The sequence below is a fragment of the Vulpes lagopus genome, chromosome X (assembly GCF_018345385.1).
Source record: "Vulpes lagopus strain Blue_001 chromosome X, ASM1834538v1, whole genome shotgun sequence".
NCBI classification, from domain to species: domain Eukaryota; kingdom Metazoa; phylum Chordata; class Mammalia; order Carnivora; family Canidae; genus Vulpes; species Vulpes lagopus.
The window spans coordinates 94,767,975-94,788,682 of record NC_054848.1 but is presented as its reverse complement, the minus strand read 5'-3'; the positions used below and the strand labels follow the sequence as shown (position 1 = coordinate 94,788,682).

At 40.6% G+C, this 20,708-nt stretch overlaps 1 protein-coding gene across 6 annotated transcripts in view; it reads right to left on the bottom strand.

Annotated features, from left to right (window-relative positions):
- Positions 1-20,708, bottom strand: part of GRIA3 (glutamate ionotropic receptor AMPA type subunit 3) — a 281,171-nt gene that overhangs the window by 96,962 nt on the left and 163,501 nt on the right. The gene's annotated exons all lie outside the window — the stretch shown is intronic.

Here is a 20,708-nt window from a genome sequence, read left to right as displayed (position 1 = left end):
CACATATTTCCATTGTAGTTGTGGATAAGCATAGTTCGTGATGCTTTGAAAACTGAGGCCTGACTCTCCCCAAAGCCTCAGCAAAGACACTAATTCAGCCGACCTGACAACCAAACCTTCAACAGACAAGGGATGCTATGAACAACTGGGGGAAAAGAGACAAATGGCAGGTATGGTGGCATCAGGGAAGAGATTCTGGTTTTCCTTCTCCACTTACCTTTCAACTTTAAATCATTATTCTTGCTCATGACCACTTGCTAGATTTTCTTTTTTGAGCTTCTCATCCACAGTCCTTGAGTTTGGAGAACTGAGGACAAATGCCCTAAACTCTCTGTTAAGACAGTAAGTGGACAGATCTGATCACCATAGATCCAGTAAGTAACAGCAGAAAGGAGGAAGGGGAGAATGAGAGCCTGAGAGATGGTAGAAGTTGGTGGTTTCTGGTCTTTTCTTGTTACCCCTCAGTGATCTTTACTTAACGTCTGCCACCCAAAGTTGGCACTTTGGGGGATTTTGATCCCCTGTCTTCCCTAAACTTTATAAAAAAGCTCCCCCCTCCCCATCACACTGTGATCTACAAGTGGGACTTGCCATTCTGTCTGGTTTTTTGTTTTTGTTCTTTGAGAACTGAAGTCTTTGGCTTCCCTAAAGCCTTTGTCAAACTGCCCATACAGATTTTATCGCCCAAAAGCCACTAAGTAAAAGTGGAGAAGGGAAAGGGGGGTAAGATATAGAGACAGATCTTTAAGAGAGAGCTACTTTCCTCCTAGTTTCCCATTTCATTCTTTCACATGATCACTGCACTTGGGAATGGCTACCCAAAATCTGTTATGCGGCGAATTTAGAGTCCTCAGATGCTTTAAAACTTCTGGAAAAATCTAATGACTCAAAGTAGATGAAAGACCTAAATGTGAGATAGGAATCCACCAAAATCCTAGAGGAGAACACAGACAGCAACCTCTTTGACCTCGACTGCAGCAGCTCTTTGCTAGACACATCTAGAGAGGCAAGGGAAACAAAAGCAAAAATGAACTATTGGGACTTTATCAAGATAAAAGGGTCCTGCACAGCAAAGGAAACAATCAACAAAACTAAAAGGTAACCTATGGAGTGGGAGAAGATATTCACAAAGATCTCAGATAAAGGGCTAGTGTCCAAAATCTATAAAGAACTTAGGAGGAGGGACAAGATGGCGGAAGAGTAGGGTCCCCAAATCACCTGTCCCCACCAAATTACCTAGAAAGCCTTCAAATTATCCTGAAAATCTACGAATTCGGCCTGAGATTTAAAGGGAGACCAGCTGGAACGCTACATTGAGAAGAGTTCGCGCTTCTATCAAGGTAGGAAGACGGGGAAAAAGAAATAAAGACACAAAAGGCCTCCAAGGGGGAGGGGCCCCGCGAGGAGCCGGGCTGAGGCCGGGGCGAGTGTCCCCAGGACAGGAGAGCCCCGTCCCGGAGGAGCAGGAGCTGCACCAACCTTCCCCGCGGAAAGGGGCTCGCAGGGAGTTAGAGCAGGACCCCAGAAAGGCGGGGATGCCCTCGGGCTCCCTGGGACAGTAACAGAGGAACTGCGCCCCGGGAGATGTGCGCCGAGCTCCCTAAGGGCTGCAGCGCTCGGCGGGACCCGGAGCAGCTCGGAGGGGCTCGGGCGGCGGCTCCGCGGAGGGGGCTGCGGGGCTGCGGGAACAGCTCGGAGAGGCTCCGGCGGCGGCTCCGCGGAGGGGGCTGCGGGGCGGGAGCGCGAATCCAACAGCGCAGGCCCCGGAGCACAGGGCGCCGGGACACAGCCCAGGATCCGGCCTCCCCCGGGACAGGCAGAGGCCGGGAGGGCCCAGGACAGCAAGGACGCTCCTGCCTGGAACTGAGCAGATCAGCGGCCCCGCCCGGGAGCCCCCAGGCCCTGCAGACGGAGAGCCCCGGAGTTACTGCGGGGGCTGACTCCAGGGTCCCAGAGCTGCCCCCGCCACTGTGGCTTCCTCCCGGGGCCTCACGGGGTGAACAACCCCCACTGAGCCCTGCACCAGGCAGGGGCAGAGCAGCTCCCCCAAGTGCCAACACCTGAGAATCAGCACAGCAGGCCCCTCCCCCAGAAGACCAGCGAGACGGACCAGTTCCAAGGGAAATCAAGGGACTTAAACTATACAGAATCGGAAGATACTCCCCCATGTTTTTTTGTTGTTGTTGTTGTTGCTTTTGTTTTGTTTTTTTGTTTTTTGATTTGTTTCCTTCCCCCACCCTTTTTTTTCCCTTTCTTTCTTTTTCTTTCTCTTTTTCTTCTTTTTTTCTTTCTTTTTTCTTTTTTCTTTTTCTCTTTTCTTTCCTTCTTTCTCTCCTCTCTTTTTCTCCTTTTCCCAATACAACTTGTTTTTGGCCACTCTGCACTGAGCAAAATGACTAGAAGGAAAACCTCACCTCAAAAGAAAGAATCAGAAACAGTCCTCTCTCCCACAGAGTTACAAAATCTGGATTACAATTCAATGTCAGAAAGCCAATTCAGAAGCACTATTATACAGCTACTGGTGGCTCTAGAAAAAAGCATAAAGGACTCAAGAGACTTCATGATTGCAGAATTTAGATCGAATCAGGCAGAAATTAAAAATCAATTGAATGAGATGCAATCCAAATCAGAAGTCCTAATGACGAGGGTTAACGAGGTGGAAGAACGAGTGAGTGACATAGAAGACAAGTTGATGGCAAAGAGGGAAACTGAGGAAAAAAGAGACAAACAATTAAATGACCATGAAGATAGATTAAGGGAAATAAACGACAGCCTGAGGAAGAAAAACCTACGTTTAATTGGGGTTCCTGAGGGCGCAGGAAGGGACAGAGGACCAGAATATGTATTTGAACAAATCCTAGCTGAAAACGTTCCTAATCTGGGAAGGGAAACAGGCATTCAGATCCAGGAAATAGAGAGACCCCCCCTAAAATCAATAAAAACCGTTCAACACCTCGACATTTCATAGTTAAAGCTTGCAAATTCCAAAGATAAAGAGAAGATCCTTAAAGCAGCAAGAGACAAGAAATCCCTGACTTTTATGGGGAGGAGATTTAGGGTAACAGCAGACCTCTCCACAGAGACCTGCCAGGCCACAGGGCTGGCAGGATATATTCAGGGTCCTAAATGAGAAAAACATGCAACCAAGAATACTTTATCCAGCAAGGCTCTCATTCAAAATGGAAGGAGAGATAAAGAGCTTCCAAGACAGGCAGGAACTGAAAGAATATGTGACCTCCAAACCAGCTCTGCAAGAAATTTTAAGGGGGACTCTTAAAATTCCCCTTTAAGAAGAAGTTCAGTGGAACAATCCACAAAAACAAGGACTGAATAGATATCATGATGACACTAAACTCATATCTCTCAATAGTAACTCTGAATGTGAATGGGCTTAATGACCCCATCAAAAGACGCAGGGTTTCAGACTGGTTAAAAAAGCAGGACCCATCTATTTGCTGTCTACAAGAGACTCATTTTAGACAGAAGGACACCTACAGCCTGAAAATAAAAGGTTGGAGAACCATTTACCATTCCAATGGTCCTCAAAAGAAAGCAGGGGTAGCCATCCTTATATCAGATAAACTAAAATTTACCCCGAAGACTGTAATGAGAGATGAAGAGGGACACTATCTCATACTCAAAGGATCTATCCAACAAGAGGACTTAACAATCATCAATATATATGCCCCGAATGTGGGAGCTGCCAAATATGTCAATCAATTAATAACCAAAATTAAGACATACTTAGATAATAATACACTTATACTTGGTGACTTCAATCTAGCTCTTTCTACCCTCGATAGGTCTTCTAAGCACAACATCTCCAAAGAAACGAGAGATTTAAATGATACACTGGACCAGATGGATTTTACAGATATCTACACAACTGTACATCCAAACTCAACTGAATACACATTCTACTGCAGTGCACATGGAACTTTCTCCAGAATAGACCACATACTGGGTCACAAATTGGGTCTGAACCGATACCAAAAGATTGGGATCGTCCCCTGCATATTCTCAGACCATAATGCCTTGAAATTAGAACTAAATCACAAGAAGTTTGGAAGGACCTCAAACACGTGGAGGTTAAGGACCATCCTGCTAAAAGATGAAAGGGTCAACCAGGAAATTAAGGAAGAATTAAAAAGATTCATGGAAACTAATGAGAATGAAGACACAACCATTCAAAATCTTTGAGATGCAGCAAAAGCAGTCCTAAGGGGGAAATGCATTGCAATACAAGCATCCATTCAAAAACTGGAAAGAACTCAAATACAAAAGCGAACGTTACACCTAAAGGAGCTAGAGAAAAAAACAGCAAATAGATCCTACACCTAGCAGAAGAGAGTTAGTAGAGTCGATGGAATATTACTCAGCAATTAGAAATGACAAATACCCACCATTTGCTTCAACGTGGATGGAACTGGAGGGTATTATGCTGAGTGAAATAAGTCAATCGGAGAAGGACAAACAGTGTATGTTCTCATTCATTTGGGGAATATAAAAAATAGTGAAAGGGAATATAAAGGAAGGGAAAAGAAATGTTGGGAAATATCAGGAAGGGAGACAGAACATAAAGATTCCTAACTCTGGGAAACGAACTAGGGGTGGTGGAAGGGGAGGAGGGCGGGGGGTGGAGGGGAATGGGTGACAGGCACTGAGGCGGACACCTGACGGGATGAGCACTGGGTGTTTCTCTGTATGTTGGTAAATTGAACACCAATAAAAATTAATGAAAAAAAAGAAAGAGTCGAGCAGAACTCAACGAAATCAAGACCAGAAGAACTATGGAACAGATCAACAAAACCAGGAGTTGGTTCTTTAAAAGAATTAATAAGATAGATAAACCATTAGCCAGCCTTATTAAAAAGAAGAGAGAAGACTCAAATTAATAAAATCGTGAATGAGAAAGGAGAGATCACTACCAACACCAAGGAAATACAAATGATTTTAAAAACATATTATGAACAGCTATATGCCAATAAATTAGGCAATCTAGAAGAAATGGACGCATTCCTGGAAAGCCACAAACTACCAAAACTGGAACAGGAAGAAATAGAAAACCTGAACAGGCCAATAATCAGGGAGGAAATTGAAGCAGTCATCAAAAACCTCCCAAGACACAAAAGTCCAGGGCCAGATGGCTTCCCAGGGGAATTTTATCAAACGTTTAAAGAAGAAACCATACCTATTCTCCTAAAGCTGTTTGGAAAGATAGAAAGAGATGGAGTACTTCCAAATTCGTTCTATGAGGCCAGCATCACCTTAATTCCGAAACCAGACAAAGACCCCACCAAAAAGGAGAATTACAGACCAATATCCCTGATGAACATGGATGCAAAAATTCTCAACAAGATACTAGCAAATAGGATCCAACAATACCTTAAGAAAATTATTTACCATGACCAAGTAGGATTTATCCCCAGGACACAAGGCTGGTTCAACACTCGTTAACCAATCAATGTGATTCATCATATCAGCAAGAGAAAAACCAAGAACCATATGATACTCTCATTAGATGCAGAGAAAGCATTTGACAAAATACAGGATCCATTTATGATCAAAACTCTTCAGAGTGTAGGGATAGAGGGAACTTTCCTCGACATCTTAAAAGCCATCTACGAAAAGCCCACAGCAAATATTATTCTCAATGGGGAAACACTCAGAGCCTTTCCCCTAAGATCAGGAACAAGACAGGGATGTCCACTCTCACCACTGCTATTCAACATAGTACTGGAAGTCCTAGCCTCAGCAATCAGACAACGAAAAGACATTAAAGGCATTCAAATTGGCAAAGAAGAAGTCAAACTCTCCCTCTTCGCCGATGACATGATACTCTACATAGAAAACCCAAAAGCCTCCACCCCAAGATTGCTAGAACTCATACAGCAATTTGGTAGTGTGGCAGGATACAAAATCAATGCCCAGAAATCAATGGCATTTCTATACACTAACAATGAGACTGAAGAAAGAGAAATTAAGGAGTCAATCCCATTTACAATTGCACCCAAAAGCATAAGATACCTAGGAATAAACCTAACCAAAGAGTTAAAGGATCTATACCCTAAAAACTATAGAACACTTCTGAAAGAAGTTGAGGAGGACACAAAGAGATGGAAAAATATTCCATGCTCATGGATTGGCAGAATTAATATTGTGAAAATGTCAATGTTACCCAGGGCAATTTACACGTTTAATGCAATTCCTATCAAAATACCATGGACTTTCTTCAGAGAGTGAGAACAAATTATTTTAAGATTTGTGTGGAATCAGAAAAGACCCCGAATAGCCAGGGGAATTTTAAAAAGGAAAACCATAGCTGGGGGCATCACAATGCCAGATTTCAGGTTGTACTACAAAGCTGTGGTCATCAAGACAGTGTGGTACTGGCACAAAAACAGACACCTAGATCAATGGAACAGAATAGAGAACCCAGAAGTGGACCCTCAACTTTATGGTCAACTAATATTTGATAAAGGAGGAAAGACATTGGATGAAAGACAGTCTCTTCAATAAATGGTGCTGGGAAAATTGGACATCCACATGCAGAAGAATGAAACTAGACGAGTCTCTTTCACCATACACAAAGATAAACTCAAAATGGATGAAAGATCTAAATGTGAGACAAGATTCCATCAAAATCCTAGAGGAGAACACAGACAACACCCTTTTTGAACTCGGCCACAGTAACTTCTTGCAAGATACATCCACGAAGGCAAAAGAAACAAAAGCAAAAATGAACTATTGGGACTTCATCAAGATAAGAAGCTTTTGCACAGCAAAGGATACAGTCAACAAAACTAAAAGACAACCTACAGAATGGGAGAAGATATTTGCAAATGACATATCAGATAAAGGGCTAGTTTCCAAGATCTATAAAGAACTTATTAAACTCAACACCACAGAAACAAACACTCCAATCATGAAATGGGCAAAAGACATGAAGAGAAATCTCACAGAGGAAGACATGGGCATGGCCAACATGCACATGAGAAAATGCTCTGCATCACTGGCCATCAGGGAAATACAAATCAAAACCACCATGAGATACCACCTCACACCGGTGAGAATGGGGAAAATTAACAAGGCAGGAAACCACAAATGTTGGAGAGGATGTGGAGAAAAGGGAACCCTCTTGCACTGTTGGTGGGAATGTGAACTGGTGCAGCCACTCTGGAAAACTGTGTGGAGGTTCCTCAAAGAGTTAAAAATAGACCTGCCCTACGACCCAGCAATTGCACTGTTGGGGATTTACCCCAAAGATACAGATGCAATGAAACACCGGGACACCTGCACCCTGATGTTTCTAGCAGCAATGTCCACAATAGCCAAAGTGTGGAAGGAGCCTCGGTGTCCATCGAAAGATGAATGGATAAAGAAGATGTGGTTTATGTAAATAATGGAATATTACTCAGCCATTAGAAATGACAAATACCCACCATTTGCTTTGACGTGGATGGAACTGGAGGGTATTATGCTGAGTGAAATAAGTCAGTCGGAGAAGGACAAACATTATATGTTCTCATTCATTTGGGCAATATAAATAATAGTGAAAGGGAATATAAGGGAAGGGGAAGAAATGTGTGGGAAATATCAGAAAGGGAGACAGAACATAAAGACTCCTAACTCTGGGAAACGAACTAGGGGTGGTAGAAGGGGAGGAGGGCAGGGGGTGGGAGTGAATGGGTGATGGGCACTGGGGGTTATTCTGTATGTTGGTAAATTGAACACCAATAAAAAATAAATTAAAAAAAATAACACACACACACAAAAAGAAGTTAGCACACTCAACCCCAAAACCCAAAAAATCCAGTCAAGAAATGGTCAGAAGACATGAACAGACTTTTCTTCAAAGAAGACCTACAAATGGCTAACAGACACATGAGAAAATGCTCAACATCACTTGGCATCAGAGAAAGACAAATCAAAACCACAATGAGATACCACCTCACACCGATCTGAATGGCTAAAATTAATGTCTAAGGAAACAACAGGTGTTGGTGAGAAGGAAGAGAAAGGCAAGGCCTCTTACCCTGTTGGTAGAAATGCAAACTGGTGCAGCCACTCTGGAAAACAGTATGGAGCTTCCTCAAAAAGTTAAAAATAGAACTACCCTATGACTCAGTAACTGCACTACTAGATATTTGTTCAAAGGACACAAACATAGTGATTTGAAGGGGCACATGCCTCCCAATGTTTATAGCAGCCATATCCACAATAACCAAACTATGGAAAGAACACAGATGTCTGTTGACAAATGAATGAATACATAAGATTTATACAACAGAATATTAATCAGCCATCAAAAAGTATGCCATTTGCAACAACGTGGATGGAACTAGACAGTATTATGCCAAGGGAAGTAAGTTGGTCAGAGGAAGACAAATACTATATGATTTCACTCATATGTGGAATTTAAGAAACAAAACAGATGAACGTCGGGGAAAGGAAGGAAAAATAAGATGAAAACAGGGAGGTAAACCATAAGAGACTCTTAATTACAGGAAGCCAACTGAGGATTGCTGGGGAAGAAGTGGATGGGGGTAACTGGTTGATGGGCATTAAGGAGGGCATTTGATGTAATGAGCACTGGGTGTTATATGCAACTGATGAAACGCTAAATTTTACCCCTGATATTAATAATACACTATATATTAACAAACTGGAATTTAAAAAGAAATTTAAAAAGAAAAAATCTCTAAGGATATATGGCTCAAAAAAAAAAAAAAAAGTCTAATGAAGTAGAGTTAGGTTTTCAACACCCAAACACAAGAAGTAAAAGAGGAAGGAGATGGGATTGCTAGTGGTGGGAAGTAGTAGAGGAAAGCATCCTACCTGTTTGCCTGCCAGCTGTCAAATTATTTTCCACAGCCAGCTACCTTAGACTCCACCCCAGAAGCTGGTCAGTTTTTCTCATGCGACCTTTTCCAGAAAGTTCCATTCTCACTCCTCCTTGACAGAAACACACATGGGGTGGGACACCATTCCCTCAGGCAATCAGCTTTGAACCTTCTCATGAGGCCTCCTCCTGTCACATATACTTTTAAGTATTCCCACCCAGGCTTCTCCCTGGCGCATAGGCCTAGCCTCTCCTTATACTCCATTTCCAACTCAGTCCCCTGAAAATGGCTGTGAGTAGTAGCACAATGACCAGACAGCAATACATGTGAATAGATATCAGTTTTTTAAAAAATGTTATTAGAAAATTCTTATCCTTAGAAAAAGTATGTTTGATTACCAGTTTGAATATGTGATAAATGAGTTCAGAAGGTTCTGCTTTTTAACTCATGCTCTTGGCTCAAAACTAAATTGACATTTGTTTTATTTTATTTTTTTAATAATAAATTTATTTTTTATTGGTGTTCAATTTGCCAACATACAGAATAACACCCAGTGCTCATCCCATCAAGTGCCCCCCTCAGTGCCCGTCACCCATTCACCCCCACCCCCGCCCTCCTCCCCTTCCACCACCCCCAGTTTGCTTCCCAGAGTTAGGAGCCTTCATGTTCTTTCTCCCTTTCTGACATTTCCCACCCATTTCTTCTCCCTTCCCTTCTATTTAAATAATAGTGACATTTGTTTTAAAGTTCTTTAAGTCTTTTTGGTTTGTCCTGACTTTTGTTTCAGGGCTTAAGTGCCTGACCTGAGCATGTTCCCAACAGCAACGGCTCAAAAAAGGACAGAAATCCCATATCCTTTTATTTAATACATGTATTTTAGCATGTCTGACTCCAAAAGAAATTTCTGTGTTATGAATTCTATTTTCTCACTGAGCTTCATCTGCTATTAAAAATTATGTATTTTGGGCAGCCCCGGTGGTGCGGCGGTTTAGCGCTGCCTGCAGCCCATGGGTGATCTGGAGACCCTGGATCGAGTCAGGCTCTCTGCATGGAGCTTGCTTCTCCCTCTGCCTGTGTCTCTGCCTCTTTCTCTCTCTCTCTCTGCATCTCTATGAATAAATAAATAAGATCTTTAAGAAAAAAAATTAAAATTATGTATTTTAAATTGAACACCAATAAAAAATAAATTTATTATTAAAAAATAATAATAAATAAAATAAAATTCCCCTGGGGAAAAATTATGTATTTTAAAATAACATATTTTTATCAAAAATAAACTGTGTTCCAGTGGATTTCTTTGTTATTTTGTGTGGGAAAAGATGGCTCATTTTGCATAAGCAGGTTGCTATTTTATAGCAACTGTCCTATCCCTTTGCTGAATCATAGCAGTTCATTTTTTGCTTGAAAACTAGTTTTGCCTTCTGGGATCTCCTATCCAAAGATATTAGAATTTCTTCTTTGTTTTTTCTTTACCTTTTTTTCCATTTTAACTTTGAGAGTGGAGGTAGATAGTCATGATTTCTCATCCAGCTGGGCTCTGAGAACCTAATTTTTTAAGAGGACAACACTTACCATACATACTACCTCAGCCAATGAATTTGTTACATTTTGAGACTTCAGACTCTATAAAACAGATTAATTCTCATTTTCTTTTGGAATTTTTAATTTGAGTTCACTGAATGAGACACCAATGAGTCTCTAATTAGAGCCTGTCTCGTACTCTAGCACCCCTTTCCTGTCTGCTGATTAAATTAACTTTCATATTCCATGAGCATCTTATAAAGAATGTGCCCCAAAGAAAAGTTATTTTATTCCCTCAAAATCTCTTCCTCTTCCTGTATCCCTTCTTTGAATTAATGTACTTTAGGCCTACTGGGTCAGTGGGTGTGAGGTCCATGCACCTGTATCTTTATAAACTCACCAAGTGACTTCAAAATACAAGTGGGTTTCAAAACCACTGGCCTAGATTATTGTTTGAGTTTCCTAGCTGGTACTCTAATGTCCAGTTCTTTACCTCACCAGTTAATTTTTTACATAATAAATTCACCTTCCTGGGGTACCTGGGTGGTTCAGTTGCTTGAGCACCCGACTTTTGATTTCTGCTCAGGTCACGGTCTCAGGGTCCTGAGATCAAGCCCTGCATCAGACTCTGTGCTCAGTGGGGAGTCTGCCTAAGATTCTCTCTCTCCCTCACCCTCCGCCCCTCATGCAACCCACATTCTCTCTCATTCTCTATCAAATAAATAAATAAATACATCTTTAACTAACTAAATAAATAGATTTACTTTCCTAAAATACCAGTTAGAGCATACTATTCCTTTCTTCAAATCGTTGTAATGGTTCCCTACTTTCTACAAATGTATTAACAGCAAAATGTCTTGACTTGGCCTTTGAGAATTTCCATTATCTTTATTTTCCACTCCCCTGGCTCATCTGTACCACTTCCTTCAACAGACCTCATGCTGTAACCATATTATGCCCTTTTGAACCTAGCTACCTTAGTTTTGTTCTCTTTGTCTAGAAAGGGCCCCTGCTTCATCACTGACAGCTCGGGCGGTCTCTACTGAAATTTCATTCTTCAAGAACCATTTCCAATAATGACTAAGGAAGATTGATATCAAATTTGTCTTTACAATCTCTACCAGGTAGTAAAAGGGCCCATTTGTACTCATTTTTGGCCAATTATTACGTAGGCTTTTGCACACTGTTGACTGCTTATGGGCTTTTGTCCTCCTTCATTACTGCATGCCTTCCTATACTTTCCATGGAATAAATATATGTGTATTGTCACAGCATCATTGCTAAGTGATTCCAACATTCCCAATTCCCTGCTATACTATGTGGAATATCTGTTGAGCTCATTTTACTATTTCATAGGATTTTATTAACTAGATGTGATGATGAGATACTCAAGGACTTTTGCTTAGACTGGATTTAACAAGTTCTAGTGCTGTTTGTATCTCACCAGTTCTATTTGGTTAAAATTGTTGTTTGGCTAATTCTTTTCCTTTGCCTGGGCCAAAATACTGTGCAGAGGGAGAAAGGAAAAGAGATGAAAGAAGGCAGAAGAAGACTGGAGGCAATCCTGGTGCTCACAGATTGGATGGGATCCCTGGGTGGCACAGCGGTTTGGCGCCTGCCTTTGGCCCAGGGCGCGATCCTGGAGACCCGGGATCGAATCCCACGTCGGGCTCCCGGTGCATGGAGCCTGCTTCTCCCTCTGCCTGTGTCTCTGCCTCTCTCTCTACCTCTCTGTGACTATCATAAATAAATAAAAAAAAATTAAAAAAAAATGAAACTACTTTCTCACTTTTTATGTTTTAGGTATCTATACAGTTGACTATTTGTCTCTGTGTAATAATGGCAATATTTGATGGAAATATGGATATAATTTCCAGGAATTATTCCTTTGAGAGGGAAACTACTCATTTGAATTTGTGAGTTCTGCTATATTTCATCAGTCATATCACTTTTTTGATCACGTCACATCTGTTTGATCCATCGCACTGCTACCCGCATCCAAATGCAACTTTATAAAAACAACCATGACTTTTGTGTATAAGCAGTTTATATGGGAGACTTGTAAGCTACCCTTGACTGATTTCTCCAGGGCCATCTTTTATACAGATACTGGTTATACAATTGGCATTCAAACAAGATTGTCGTGATTTCAGAATAGCCAGACAAGTCAGTCTTGCAAAGATTTAAATGACTTTCGTATTATCCTGTCTCCCTTGATTTATATATACTGTTATTCAATTTCCTTCTGGTAGTATGGATAATGGAGAGTTGCAAATAAATATATTCAAAGCTTACTTTTAGAGCACTTTTTTTCAAGATATTAAGTGGAGATTCCTTTCATATAATACTATTCTTAGGGTACATTTTGTACTGAAAGGAAAACAGAGACAAGATATGTTCAGTGACTTTCAATGAGTTGATGGCAGATTATAGGTGAGAAATGGGAAAGGTGGCTTGCCTATGGGGAAGATAAAAGCAGTAGAAAGAGGGTTGGGAAGCTGCCAAGGGCAAGTATTTATCTCATAATTTGGATGAAGGCTAGCTCTATCTTTAGTGTCATTTGAGTTGTTCAATAGGGAAATGCATAGTAATTGTGGTGACTCAAGTTATCAGGTTGCTAATGAGAGACACAAGTCTTTTTCGAGAAGCAGGTCCATCCTCCTGGGAGGGTGTAGTGTGTGAAGTTGAAGATTACACCATATAAATTAGCACTTAATTATAGGTGCTTGTATTGGTTGCTCACTGTTCTATTCTCTAATCAACATACTTTGAAGCCTTTTAAATGCTATCCATTGGTAACATAATGAGCCATATCAAACTTGCCCTGACCTCTTGGCACTTTAGTCCAGTGGGGATTATTTGTATGAATATAAGTTGATATAAGTGCTATTACTGGGAAAAATAGCCACTTATCTCTTTTTTTAAAACAGTTGTATGGAGGTATAATTTAAATACCATAAGACCCATCCATTTGACACTGATATTTTTAAAGCAAAAATCAGTTCATGCAACCTCACTCCAGCTTGAAGTTCTTCAGTGGCTTTCTATCACTGTTGAAAAAAGCTAAAAGTCCTTTAACCAGGCTTAGTAAAGCCTTACATAATCTGAAACTCACCTCTGCTCTAGCCAAGATTGCCGTCTGACAGTTCAGTGAAGGTATCAAGCTTTTTCTGCCTCAGGACCTTGGCACATGCTGTTCCCTATGCATGACATGAACTTTTCCTGATTCTTCACATAATTGGATCTTTTACATCATTTGGATCATTTCAAAGTCACCTTTCCTGAGAGACCTTGTTTGGCCATGGTATGCAGAATTTTGATTCTCCATACTCTAGCTTCTCTTCATTCCTTGTCCTAGCACCTGTTCTAGCTCCATGCCAATTATCATGAGCTCTAAAAGTTTTGTCTGTCCATTATGACTATAAAATTCTTAAGGACACTGTCTTCTGTCTTCCTTGCAGGGGAGTGAACAAGGTATTGGGCATACAAGTGATACAAAGGAAAAATAACTTACTATAAAGATCTTTAGAGCAGTATTACCCAGAGTGTATGTGGACTGGTGCTGTTCTGCTGTTTGTTAGCAATCAGAGGTAAAATAAAGAAAGAAATAGAAAGCAAGTTTTCATAAACCTTCATAGCAATTTGATAGGCTAATATGGCTGTTAAATGTAATACTAAAAAATCTGGCTTGTATTTTCTATTCCTTGTTTTGTTTATTTCATACTTTCAATAATTTATTTCTGTTGCACTTTTGTTGATCTGTGATGATATGGAGAAAAAAACTGGCTTTTCTTCACAGATAGTTTGAGAAGCACTGTTTTAGAGGACATGATCTGAGAGCCTGGGGAAGAAAATAGAATTCTTTCGATTTATCTTGCTAGAACATTGGGTAGAAAGTAATCTTTCTTTGTTGAGAGAGAGAGAGAGAGAGAGATAGAGAGAGAGAGAGAGATGGCTATTATAATGGGGGCATTTTTGGACAGGGAGAATGAGAATCTCAATGTTGGCAACTTTAAGTTGACGAGTGCCTGTGGATTTCTAAATGCCAGGTAGGAAGTTGGACCCCAGCCCAGTCCCCAACTCCTCATTCCCTTGGTTCTCTGCTATAACCTACCTCTGTTTGGAGAAGAAAGTGAATCCTCAGCCACCAGAGAAGTTGTGTACCCAGGGGAGGTGACTGGGCTCCTGGCATTTGGGACCAGTGGGGATTTTTCACTTCAATTCCACTTCCTTTGCCTGTAAGGCCAGGCTCCAGCCCAGTGAGCTCTGTGTTTACATGCTAGCTTCTGAGGTGTCATTGTTCACAACATGTGGCTTTGAGCATTTGAATTTTTTTAAAGAGAGAGAAAAGGCAGAAGGAGAAGGAGGATCTTAAGCAGGCTCTATGCCCAGCATGGAGCCCAGTGTGGGGCTTGATCTCACAACCCTGAGACCATGACCTGAGCCGAAATCAAGAGTCAGATGCTTAACTGACTAAGCAACCCAGGTGCCTCGAGCATTTGAATTTTTTATTTAGAATATAAAAATGGAAGAACAAAGGAAGGGAAGGAGTAGCAAACAAAATGAGAAGACCTGGAAGGGGAAGGGAGCAGAAGGGAACAGTTGTTATTGGCAAGCAAAACACATGACCCAATCTCACTTGAACTTGTTTTCCCTCTGAACAAAGGGAGTCCCTCTCTGTTTCAGGTACATTCGAAGATTTAGAAGACTGCAGAGTTCAGTTTTTCAAGCTTACATTACTCCTTGTGGTCTCTTTTGGATTTTGAATGGTACTTTTGTTTTAATAAAAATTTGAAAAAATTAGATGTAAGCTAGTGCCCCCCATTATTTCCTGGCATGCTAATAATATGAATGGGGCAGATAAGAGAAAAGAGGGAGCAAGAGCAAGAGGGGAGATGAGAGAGCAGGAGAGAGGTGTGTGTGTGTGTGTGTGTGTGTGTGTGTGAGAGAGAGAGAGAGAGAGAGAGAGAGAGAGAATAGGGAATGTGCCACAAGAGAAGAGAGTGATGGACAGATATAATTGGTGTCTGTTAAGATGCATTTCAGATTGGCTCTTGGACAAGTTTCAGACCCCGTTTCACAAGGCTCCCCTTGGTTTTTAAACCTTTTTTCCTTTCTGATCACTTTACTCTCATAAATGTATAGTTTGTATTTCATTCATATGCATTTATGTCTTTGCAAGTGTTCTTAAGTGACCTTTGTGGGGCTGGCCTCTTGTCTCACTGAGATGCTTGAGTGGGTCAAGGGAAAGAGAAAGGTGCTCTGTCAAGAGTCTGCTCAACCTGCATTGGAGGCCTAGCTTGGCAATGGATTAGCTCTGAGACTTTGGGCAGGTCATCTATTTTTTCTGAGCCCATTTTCCTGATCTCTAAAAAGCTTAGGGAGGTGACAAGGTAAGAAGTCTCTCCTCATGGGAGTTCTGAGTAAATTTAGTAAGCAGTCTAAAGAAAATAGCCGACACAGCAATGAGGAGTCTAAGATATGCTAGCTTCCTTCCCTTTGCCCCCTAGCACAATGGCCTCTTGGACTGTCTGCTCATGTGGCCCTCTACCACTGGCAGCTGACATTATCTAACTTCCACTTGTAGGATCAACAACAGTCCCCCACTCTGGGATTAGTCTTGACCCCTGTTGGGTCTTCTAAGATAGTGGTTAACTGGTACAACACTGAGTAAGTCCACTATGGCTCATGTTCTCCCTTGGGCCACTTCAAATGCTTAGGATTTTGTTTTTTGGTCTTATTTGGGTGGCTGGGTGCTGAACATCTGTTGTTGGACCATCTCAACCCAGATCCAATTCATTTTGTGTTGACTGCAAAGTGGTTTTGATTGATTCTTCAGATCCTCAGCTATGTTTAGAACTTAGGTAAGGAAAAAAAAAAGAACTTAGGTAAGGATACTCAAACCCCTCTTGGCTTCTGCCTACCTGAATGATTTTAAGTCTACCTTATGACTTTATATCCCTAAGGATAACAGGGCTCTGGTTTTGTTTCCCCATTTATATCCTTAGCTTTTGCCTAGCTGGTGTGCCTATACTCTCACTCCCAGCCTTTTCTGATCCATACTGAACCTCCATGAGGGAAGAAATGTAGAGTTGGAAGTGACCTTGGAGTGTTTCCTAAATTTTAGTCATTAATATGCCACCTTTACAGTTTTTTTGCCATATAGGTGGATCATCTGAGCCATAATTTACCTAATATTTTTCTTTACATTGACTAAATTTTTAAATCTAAATATCTACTTTATCCTCATTCTAAGGAATGGTATCTGTAAAATCACAGAATTGAAAGGATAGTTATCTTTTTGCAATACACAGTTAATATAAATTCAAAAGTAGTAAGTTTAAGAAATTTTGCTGTGTATTCCCTAAGATCATCTTGTGTATAAGTAGTACACTTGGAGAAATCGTAATCTGGCCTAACTCTCCATTTTGTGGATTAGGAAGCCTTGTTTCCTAGCTCTGGGTCTAGTGCTTGTTTTTATTATGTTATGCTTAGGGTTGTTAGTTTAGGGTTCTGCACACAATGACTGAGCTATCATTATTGACATATATGAAAAGATTAAACCACATATACAACATGCTTGGGAATGCAGTATAAAGGATCCTGACCCAGGACCTTGCCTTGAAAGAGAGAGAGGTTGCCTGACTGGCAGATTGTATACATGCTGGTTACCTCTGGTACCAGAGTAGAGAAACATTACCACCTTAGAGTCCAGGAAGAGAAAACAATTAATTATGGAACAACCCCTAAAAATTGACATTATCAACTGAAATAGAATTTGTAAGAGACTTACTTGCTCTCTCATCATTGGGATGTCAACCTCTGGCCTGTGTGCTCGCCATATCACATCTCTGGCCTGTGCTTCTGATGGAATATTTTGTTTCTTCCAGGGATTTCAACAAGTTAGAAGTTTCTACAGCTTATTATTCACTGTGAAATGTACACCCTGACCTGTGAAAGGCCTGTGTCAAAGCATTCATGGACTATCCAAGTCTTCTCATTTTAGGATTGCTACCAGAGAACTGTCCACGTAAAAGCACATAGAAATCTTTGCCAGATAGATGTAGCTCTGTGGCAAAGGGCACACATCGTGCTCTGATGTAGGTGATTCCAGAAAGCTTAGGTAAGCTCTGTGATCATTTTTGACTTTGCATTTTGTAGAAGAAGGCAGTGGTTCTGTGTTATCATAATACCAGGAATCAGATTAGACTTTGTTCCTTTGTGTATATGTCTTCAGCTTTCTTCCACCCTGCTCATTTTGAAAGGAAACAGCTCTACTTACCCTTTTTTGACCACCTGAGTAACTTCTAAATAGTTTTGGGGGGTGTGTGTGTGTGTGTGTGTGTGTGTGTTGAGACTTTGGTGGATGTATTTGGGGTATTTTAATCTGCTTTTATTTTTTTTAAAGATTTTATTTATTCATGAGACATACACAAACACACACACACACACACACACACACAGAGAGAGAGAGAGAGAGAGAGAGAGAGGCAGAGACACAGGCAGAGACACAGGCAGAGGAAGAAGCAGGCTCCATGCAGGGAGCCTGATGCAGGACTCGATCCCGGGTCTCCAGGATCACGCCCTGGGCCGAAGGCGGGCATTAAACCACTAAGCCACCCAGGGATTCCCTTAATATGCTTTTAAAAACCTGGAAACCATGGTGGGATGATCTGTCTCATTTTTATCAGAGACTAGCAACAGTTCCTATCTCTATTGCCTGTATACAATTTGATATAGAGTACAGGGACTTATGGAAACACATGACTGAGTTCAGATGAAAAGAAGGTCACTAGAGGAAAAGGAGTGGCAGCTCAAAGCATGGTGAATGAGTTCACGTTTTCATTAGGCAGACTGACATGACACTATATATTACATTCATTCTGAAGGACCAGACTTTACTTGTTTTTGTAGTAGGCTTCCTCCCAATGTCTCATGATTCCAAGTCCTGTTTAGGCATTCAGTTAACCATTCTTTCCCCCAACTTTGTCCTAATATTTCTCTCTTGCAGTTCTATCACTCCACAGGCTTTCATTTCTGTCAGGTCTAGGTCTCAAGTTGAAACCAAAGCTCATCTGAAGGATTGTTGTCAGGAATAGGGAGGCCCAGTTAGAATTCTAGAATGGGGAAGGTCTTTATGTATCATCATCCATATGCATGGCTCAGATCTCCCTTTAAGATGGAACCTGCCTTGAGGAGTTGAGTTAGCTGACAGCCTCCAGCTTCATGATCTTCCTCAGCTTTCAGGCAGGAGGTATGTGCTTCCTGAGCAGCTGTCAGCCAATGGCTGAGCAAGGTGGTGGTGCAGTGGATCACCGTTTCTTGGCAGTGTGGAGGTGTTTGCACTGGAACTCTCAGTTGTGCTTGCCAAGATGTTCTCAGAACTATACTACCATCATCAAATTTCCTTTCCCTTTCCTTAGCTGATGTCAGACCTCAGTTGTGGTCTTAAGCTCTCCCTTCCCACTTGTGACCCTCTCCCTTTCATTTTCCAGAGGTATCACTCCCAGTAAATGTCTTGCATTTCTAATTATATCTTAGCATATGCATCCAAAGGGCCCAACCATTACATCAATGAACTCCTCACTCCCATCTGAATTTCACAGTAAAGAAACTAAAGTGACTTAAGCAAGGTCCCACAGCTAGTTAGTAGTAAAGTCCATATGACAACCCAAAGTTTCTGACCCCTCATCAGTGCTCTTTCCCAAACTTCAGTAGTCCACATGCCACCACAGCCACACCTACAAAACCAGATCTTGCCATATGTTTATCCCCCCTATTGTTTACATGACACATTTTACATGTTACAAAATGGATTCATTTGTTGTTAAATCTCTACTTTAGCCCTGTATGACATAATGATATTCATGAAATTTGGATTTTGATGTGCTCGTCTCATATTTTTCTAACATATAATAAAAAATACATTGCCATTATAATAAAAAAGTTTGTGTGTAATATGTAAAATCATCTCATGTACTGTCAATGATGGGTGAACCCTGGGATGTATAAGGCAGGAGAGAAGGAAAATGGAGAAGGAATGAAGGAGAGCAAAATACTTATTGATGAGAAAGAAATGGTAAAAACCCATCAGTAACTGCCCTCAGGTGCCTTGCTGTGACATCTATGTTTTCTGCCGAGCCCTGGTCTAATTTCCAATGAGTCAGCAAATATCCTTTACTTATTGATTGCCTAAAAAAACCAAATTGAATGTATTCAGATGTAAATGGAGAATCAAGATTTCCTAAAAGAGTTTATTCATTTATCCCCCAAATGGTCTGGAGTGCTCCACTTTGAGCAATCTATTGGAGAAGATGCACACTACATTTCAAAGCAGTAGCTCTAATCTTCATCTCATAAAGTGTTGGAATGAACATACTTCCTAAGACAGAGGCTTAAGTAACATCTCTTTTCTCATTTAAAAATTTTTCATCATTAAAACAAAATAAGATTTTTCTTTAAGAAATCTAAGAATATAATTATAATAATATTTCACTTTTGTTGCTATTCTTTTGGTGTAAGAGCTCCATAACAATTATCATTCTGTTGTGATAATGAAACGAGATTGGGGTTAGAACTTGTGATATGTAATAATTTAAAAGATTCTTAGTATCACAGTGATCATTTAGCATTTCTCTTTCATTTTGGGAAGGTAGTATTATTCTGAACCTCTGCCAAACAGATATTACTGATCTGGAAGCCATTTTGTTAATTCTAAGACCAACTGTCTTTTTGGAGAAAGAACTATAATCTAATCTAAATGAAATACTAGCTTCTAAAGCATCATAAATTTTAAAGGCATGGGAAATATGAAGGAAAAGATTCAACTTGTGTTTTATTATAAGTATAAAGGTAGCTGTATGCTTTGACAGGGTCCCTTGATGTTCCACTTTCAAATCTACTTCTGGTATCTGGTTTGAAAAGATTTGGTAGTGGTCTGATTCTGGAAAGACAAATCCAGTACTAATGTGCACATATACTTGGGTTAACTGGGGAAAGAGTCAGTTAGTTTCCTGTGTCTCCTGTCTCTTGTGTTATATTTCAAGCCTGGATAAAATGTTTTACATTTCAAATCCAAATCTTATCTAAGAATAATCAGTGAAGAATCATATCAAATTACTATATTTTAAATGAGGAGAGAATATAAGCTTCACAGCTAAAACAGAGACACCATAATTGAAAACAAGGATATTGCATTCAAGTTTTGGTATTTACTTATTCACTTCTCTAAGTGTCTAGAGGGCACGTTACATTCTTCATGTATTTCTTTTTTGGATGATTATGGATGACACAAATGAAATAGAATATATTACCCTGGGAAACAAAAACTCCACTTGTTCTTAC